Consider the following 8,054-nt stretch of genomic DNA (forward strand, 5'->3'; position numbering starts at 1 on the left):
GTAAATGGGAGCCGTTTGTAATGTTTGGCACCTATTAGCTGACGGGGCTTTTCTCTCCATGAAGTTAATGCACCTCGGAGGCATTCGATCAATTAGGAGCTTAAGTGCACAAATTAAAAACAAGCAGTCGGAGCTGTTCTGGAGAAATGAGAGGGTGAGGAGGACAGGCTGTATGTGTGTGTGCGTGTGTGTGTGTGTGGAGATGGAGATTGCTGGAGAAAAATCGGGGTCAGCTGTCAGGGTGCACTGATGCCTAAAGGTAGTGAAGTCAAGTAGAAAGAAAAAGCTCTGATTTTCCTCAAGCTTAACACAGCAGCAGCAGCGGTCAGATCGGTGAGCTGCAGCGTCCCAGAAGGATGGACGGAAAACACAGCCAAGATCCTGAACATACCGGCCTCGCAGAATTTTCAGGGAAATATGTCTGATGGTATGAAACCAGACGTGACACCCATTTAGTCTAACATTAACCTAAATTTAATGTTTTTGGAGCCACAAATCCATCTTTAGCTAAGGAAGACACTGAAATAGAGAAAAAACACACACACACACACTAACCAAGCATGATTCAGATGAGAGGTGACTGGACGGTGAGACGCTGGATTAATCTTGTCCATTAAAGAATGGAGAACTGCTTATCGAAACAAACGAATGTCAGAAACATAGAACATTTCAGACGTATATGTGTGCTGTACTCCAATAAAACCAGATTTATTGTTGAGACAACTTGAGTTTCCTCCTTATTTCCATCAAGACTGAGGCTGTTTTGATTTTCACTGAAGTCCTTTCAACACACTTGACCTGCCTGCGGTGTGATGGACAGGATCAGCAAAAGCAAACAGGAGAAGCACAGCACGAAAAGAAGAGAACCGAGGATCCAGAAAAAAAGGAAAAGAGGCAAGAGGGGGGGAATGGACGGGGGCTAAATAAACCCAATTTCCAACATCATCATCTTGCAGAGGCAGAGCAGGGCTTATCAGGAGGGAAATATGAGGGGCTTTGGTGGAAGAAGCCTAATGAAAAGAAAGATGAAAAGAAATATGAAAGAGAGAGGAGTGCCAGTGGGTGATCGAGACAGGAGGCGCTTGTTCTGCGTAGACTGGCGGCGGCGGCTAAATTGGCACCGTGAAATACAGGACTGAAAAGAAATGAGGATGAGGAAAATGACGGAATAGAAAATGAACACGAAAACCCTTCAAATCAAAGAATGTAGGACGGTGCTGGGTGAGGTTTTCATGAAAAAAAAAAAGAGACTACTTGAACATCTTCAAATGAAAATATTGTGAGGAATGAAGTGCCAAAGGCTGCTTTTCTGTTTTCATCTTCACTCGATGATACTGACGAGAAGAAAACCTGGTGACCAGTGGTTTTCAGGGTGTGAGGCAGGCTTTTCATGCTTTATAAGGAATCTTTATGTTAGAAAATAGACAGAAGGTCAAGAACGGTGTGAACAGTTGAAGAATAAATTTCAAATGTATCTATGGATTCCAGTACTCATTGACATGATACCAAATAACCTGAAAAACACAAGAAAGTTGAGGATTAAAAAAAACTTTTCATGAGAGAAATGGAAGGAATAATAATAAAATATAGTGAGGAGGGGCTCTTCCCCCTCCAGTGTGAAAACCACTGCTGTAATACATGGAAATAAACTCATTTGTATGCAAAAAGCAGGAAAATTCACAGCGAACAGAACACGTTTCGCTACTGACAACCTCCTCCATGCAGGCAGCACCCCCACAGTTCTGTATATAGGGCTTTATCATGTTAGAGGAAACTATTTTGAAGCCTATCAGCTGACTTGGGGTCATTTTCAACCTGCACGACGGCAATAAATCACATGCGCTTAAAGCTATCTCTGCCTCTCCTCATTTATATAATGGAAAACATAAAAAAGAGGCATCGACAGTCAGAAGAGTAGGACGGAGTGGAGGCTGGAGGAGCCGGAGACAAGAAAATGTGTAGGGAGGAACGAGAAGACACAGAGAGATGAAAATGGATTAAGAATGCGAGATGATGGGATTAACGGGAGATTGGAGCGACCTTGAAATGAGATTACACATCTGAGATCGGCGTGAGAGGAAACCCGGAAAGAAACAGAAAGAGTAACAGGAAGTATGATGAGGAGCGGCAAAAATAGCAGAACCAAAAATAAATGGAAAATGGAAGGCTTAAAACATAAAAGGAGATGATAATCCAACGCCCCGGGATAAAAACAGACGATATGACAGATTCCATGCAGGAATAAACCATGAAAGATACATCAGGGTGAGGGTGAAGGCAGATTTAAATTTCTTCCAATGAAAGATTTCTCAAGGTGACCTGCTGACCTCGGTTTTCATGATTCATCTCAGAATCACTCATATTTTATTCCTTTGCTGCAGCATGGAGAAGTTCTAAGAAACCTTCACAGATACAGAAATATTTCCTTTTGATTGATTTTACAGAATAATTACATCCGTGCAACAATAACAAGTCAATTTATCAACATATCAAACTTTTAAACCAATGATATTAGTTCACAGTGCAGGTAAATTGTGTTTTAATCATAGTGTCTCATTAAAAATGAAAAAGGAAGAGGTCTTGCTGGGAGCACAAACTCCTTGAACCCCAGAGCTTTCCAGCTGCTGTGATTCCTGGAGCTCTTTAGCGCCCCCCAAAGGAATCCCACCCCTCACTGCAGTGCTCTGCTGCAGTACAGTATGCATGCATCAGCATCACACGTGCATTTTAATTTTTAATGTTTGCTCATCTGAAAGAGGATTAGCTGAATATTACTTTAAACATCTTGTTTTTCCTTTCCACAGGTTGATTCCATGAAGCGTGGAGACCGATGACTGTCACAGTGTGTGGGCAGCAGCAGCACCACGACCTGCCTTTTCTCCAGCATCTGTCATCCCTCATCAGTGAAAGCAGCAGTTACTGCTAGTGCGACACTCTGGCTGTAATTATTGTTTCACTCCAGACAGGGGATTTATTTTTAGGTGACACTTACCTGAGAGGATTGAAAAAAAAACAAGATGAAAACGGATCAAACTGTTTTCAATGTGAGGATGCATCACAACAGAATGAAGGTTTTTGATTGCACAAAATGAAGGTGCAAACATAAGGAGGGGTTTTTTTTAAGCATGTAAAGATAAAGTTAGTGCATTCAATCGTTTAAAAAACATTTACACTGATAATAACGTGAAAAGGTGGGCGGAGAGTAGTCTGAATTGGGTTCTGGAGCTGTGCTCCACCTCATACATCGCACTCATTTGCCAGCCGCGAGTGATTCCAAGCCGGAGAGCTTCACATCCACCAGGGAGGCTCAAACTGCGCCCCCTGGCTTCTCCTGTGAGAACTGCCCTCCATGGACCACCGTTTCTGTGCACTCGCTCACCCGCATCAGGTGATGCCCTGCAAGGGCAGCGATTGGCTCCTGTCTCAGACCTTCCCCGAGGTGATTGGTGGAGTGACGAGCACTCAGCATGTGACCTCTACAATGAGCTTCCGCCCACCGGAAGAAACGACCATAGAGAGAAACATTAATATCACTGCCGGACTCACAATCTTCTCACTTATGGTGCGGGTGAATTTTTGTGGCGGTAAATGAACTGAACTTTGAGTTGCAAATAGCAAGTATTTAATGTTTTATTCAACATTTTCATATTGTAATCTGCTTAAAGTGAATACATTAATGTTCCAATGTCCAGCCAGGGTGCACAGCATGCTGGGAAAATTAGCTTCACCCTTTTTTTTTGCTTCTTTAGGAACTGTTATGGAATATTTGGGTTTCCGTTTTGGCTGTCAAGTTCTTTAGAATAGACTCCACTGTCAGAAGAGTTTATGAGACCTGGAAACTCTGATCACTGACGTCCCACATCATGTCATGGAAGGACAGCATTTGTTCTTGGAGTTGTTGTTCCTTTGTAACCAGGAGAAAGACCAGAAAATGACAGCTTTGGGCAGAGTTCTGCCCAGACCTTGCTTCAGTCACTTAAAACCACTCAGAGTTTGTATTCTCCGTCATTCTGAATAAACTGCTCATATTTCCACAACAGGAAGTAACTCATTCAAAAATATTGTACTATTATTCCCACACCACTCTGATAGAACTGGACAAAGAAAAATAGGATTTTAATCTGTGTGAACAGTTAAAGCGATACTTCAACATTTTGGCAAATTGGCCCATCTAGGGCAATTCGGTAGTCATTTAGAACAGCATACTTACTTTTTTTGTGAGGGCGAGCTGTTGTTTATTCAGCGGTGAGTCTGAGGAGAGCTTCACGGCGGACATAATGGAAGTGGACGGTACAGTAGCTTCCCTCGTCAAACTCATCAATCCAACACAATCCAACAACCCCAAAACACACTCTGGTGGACACGTTATAATCCCCACATTCACTACGCTGTGAAATATTAATGCAAAATTACGAGATTGAGCGTTTTTTTGCGAAGATTGCTAAAACGGAACTACTTACTAAACATGGCGTCTGGGCGTAGTGATCTCAAAAGAAAAAGTAGTTCCCAATATTTGCTTCAATGTCGTAATGCTACAATATTATTTGTTGGTGTTTCACAGCGTAGTGAATGTGCGGATTATAACGTGTCCACCAAAGTGTGTTTTGGGGTTGTTGGATTGTGTATTTGATGAGTTTGACGAGGGAAGCAACTGTACCGTCCACTTCCATTATGTCCGCCGTGAAGCTCTCCTCAGACGCACCGCTGAATAAACAACAGCTCGCCCTCACAAAAAAAGTAAGTATGCTGTTCTAAATGACTACCGAATTGCCCTAGATGGGCCAATTTGCCAAAATGTTGAAGTATCGCTTTAAGTATAATGTATAGAAACAACTTTCCTTATTGAATATTGAAATGTCTTATGTTTTTTTTTTCTTTTTTCCTTTCTCTTTTTAAATATGAGTGTGCATATAAAATTGTTCTGCAAAAAAACTTCAGACAGCATTTTGTAATCACTAGAAAGAGCCACTATTTTTGGAATAAAAAAAAAAGTCTTAGCCTATACTAATTAAATTGCCATGAGGTGTAAAATTAGAATTTGTTTTTTGCGTTTTGGTTTTCAAACAAGAAAAGTCGAAACGTTGTTTTCTTTTCTTCTAGTTTTTAAGCATCAGTTTAATTGTCATTAATTATTGTGAACTACGAAAGAAAAGAGCATTCAGAGAATGAGCCCCGTTGTGTTGAGATGCCTCGACAGCTTTCTTGCATTACTCTGAATGCTGACAATCCCGGTCTGTGAGCACCGAGCTCCGCTCGCAGAGCATCTCAGCTCGTGGTGGCGCAGCGACAGACCGGTACTGGATTCAACCAGGGCACTTTCTGCCACGGGTCCGGGGACTTTCCCCTGGGCGAAGGGGAGAAACCAGGTTCTCTGCATGTAGCCCAGAGTGCAAGCTTTCTGAATGCCGGAAGTTCGTGGGGGAAGCGAGAGGCTAAGTACAGCGAGAAGGTTCAGTCCTCCTCAGTCAGGGTGTCAGAAGCAGTAACTTTTATGGTTTAACTCTCGGCTCTCAAAGTATTAAAATTTGTTCTGTAGCTTGGTGTCGATTAAAAATTGTTGTTTATTTTACTGTCGTTTAAAAAAAGTTTATGGCAAAGTTAAAGCGTTTACTGCTGCAAAGGCTCATGGGAAGATTTAAAGTGACAGTAGTCGTTTTTCAACATGAGCACAGTAAAGTTTGTTAATCATAAAGTTGATGCATATATTAATTCACAAACACCACAACACAGAATATTAAAAAAAAGCAAAATTTTAGCTTGGAAAACAGTTCTAATGTAATTTAAAAAGTTACTAAAATTGTGTTTATATGACAATATAACAATTACTGAAACATGACAAGTTCTTTTTGCGTGTCAATTAAACAATAAATAAATGAAAAAATTAACAAATAAATAAACTTGAAGTTCATTACAGAAATATATTCTTTATCATTTCCTAAGGAAGCAAAAAAAAGGGTGAAGCTCATTTTCCCAGCATGCTGTGCACCCTGGCTGGACATTGAAACGTTGATGTATTTACTTTAAACAGATTATAACATGAACATATTTAATAAGGTGTTAAATAATTGCAATTTGCAACTTAAAAGAAGTTCATTTACCGCCACAAAAATTCACCCGCACCATAACTGAGAAGTTTTTGAGTCCGGCGGTGATATTAATGTTTCTCTCTGTCGTTGTTTCTTCCGGTGGGCGGAAGCTCATTGTAGAGGTCACATGCTGAGTGCTCGTCACTCCACCAATCACCTCGGGGAAGGTCTGAGACAGGAGCCAATCGCTGTCCTTGCAGGGCATCACCTGATGCGGGTGAGCGAGTGCACAGAAACGCTGGTCCATGGAGGGCAGTTCTCACAGGAGAAGCCAGGGGGCGCAGTTTGAGCCTCCCTGGTGGATGTGAAGCTCTCCGGCTTGGAATCACTCGCGGCTGGCAAATGAGTGCGATGTATGAGGTGGAGCACAGCTCCAGAACCCAATTCAGACTACTCTCCGCCCACCTTTTCTTATGCTTCAATTTATTATCAGTGGATATGAACGTATTTGACATAAACAAACTCACAATAAACTAAATGAAAGTAATATTTTGGTATAATCACATATAACACAAATTACAATCCAAAATACAGCCTGTATGTACATAATATAAACGTTTTGTACGGACCTAATTAGCCAACATTTTTATTTAAGAATACGGATAGTTATTTTTTGATTTAATGAAGAGAACTTACTGTTTTATGAATTATTTCATTGTTTCACTTTTCTAAATCTTTTTTTGTAGTTGTGCCGCTCTTGCCCACTGGACACCCTTATAGGTGATAAATTATTCATTTTTTCTGATTCAATGTAGTTGTTAATAAATGTTTTTTAAATCACACAATCACACAATCAAACTGTCTTTTTTATGCAATTGTATTGGTATTTTTCTCAACTTTTGCTTTCAATTTAAAATCTAAAATGGAGCTGTCCAACAACGTTACAGTTACATTTCTCTGACGACATCACGTGTTGCTTCCACCTTCATAGACTGTAGCTCAAGGTAAGTGCCATGCATGTTATTGTGTTGACAGATAATCATGTATAGGATAAATTGTCTGAATAGGGCACTTAGGAGAGGAATAAATGTGAGAAGACAAAAAAAAGAAGCATTTTTTGTACTTTTTTTCTCTATTACTGTGCGTCGCCATTGTGGGCACTCCTCTTCTGGCGGGACTATTTTGATCATTTTGCAGAGGTTTCATTGATATCGACGGCTTTCCTTCATGAATATTAATAATGACCAACATAATTGGCTATTTCAAATTTCAAAAGTTTAATTTTAAGTTGTATTTTTTGTGTTATACATAACTGAAACTTAAAACTTTTTTTTTTTTGCTTTGCTGTTTTTATGTGCAGTGACTCTTCTGTTTTCTTCTGTACAGATTTACAGGAAATGCAGTACAAACTGATGAGCTTTTGGAGGATTTCTGTCATCTAACGAGCTGAAGAGAAAGTTAGAGGTGAGAAATGAAATGTGCTTTTCGTCAAAGTTTCAGTTTGGAAATGTGATTACACCGCCACCCGGTGGTGAACAGTGGGTCATGCAGGCAGACTGCTCAGCCTCCTGTAAATATGGAGAAAGCAGTCTGACATGTTAGTGCAGTATCAAGAGGCTGTGGTACATTCTGAACATTTTACTTCATTTCACCATTAAATTAGCAGATTTACAGAGTAATTGAGGTTCAAAAGGATCTGACACCAACGTGTTGCGCTTCGTCATCAGCGTTAAAAGTTTAAATTGTCTGATTCTCCATTTTCTCTGTGTTCTCACCTTTCTGTGAGAACAAAGAGGCATGCTTTTCCATGTTGGACTCACTAGAGGGAGCAGCAGCCCGGCAGCATCCTCCTGATACTCCCAGGGATGAGAGTCCACCCCCCACCGCCATCACGCACACACACACACACACACACCCTGAGACGTCCTGCTGTAGAGCGCAGGATTAGGCATTACACAAAGATTATGGCGTCACATGGCGGCCCCTCCAAATGGTGCCTTCCAGTAACCTACTTCGCCCCTCTGAGAT

Source organism: Salarias fasciatus, chromosome 20 (genome assembly GCF_902148845.1).
Source record: "Salarias fasciatus chromosome 20, fSalaFa1.1, whole genome shotgun sequence".
Classification (NCBI taxonomy): Eukaryota; Metazoa; Chordata; class Actinopteri; order Blenniiformes; family Blenniidae; genus Salarias; species Salarias fasciatus.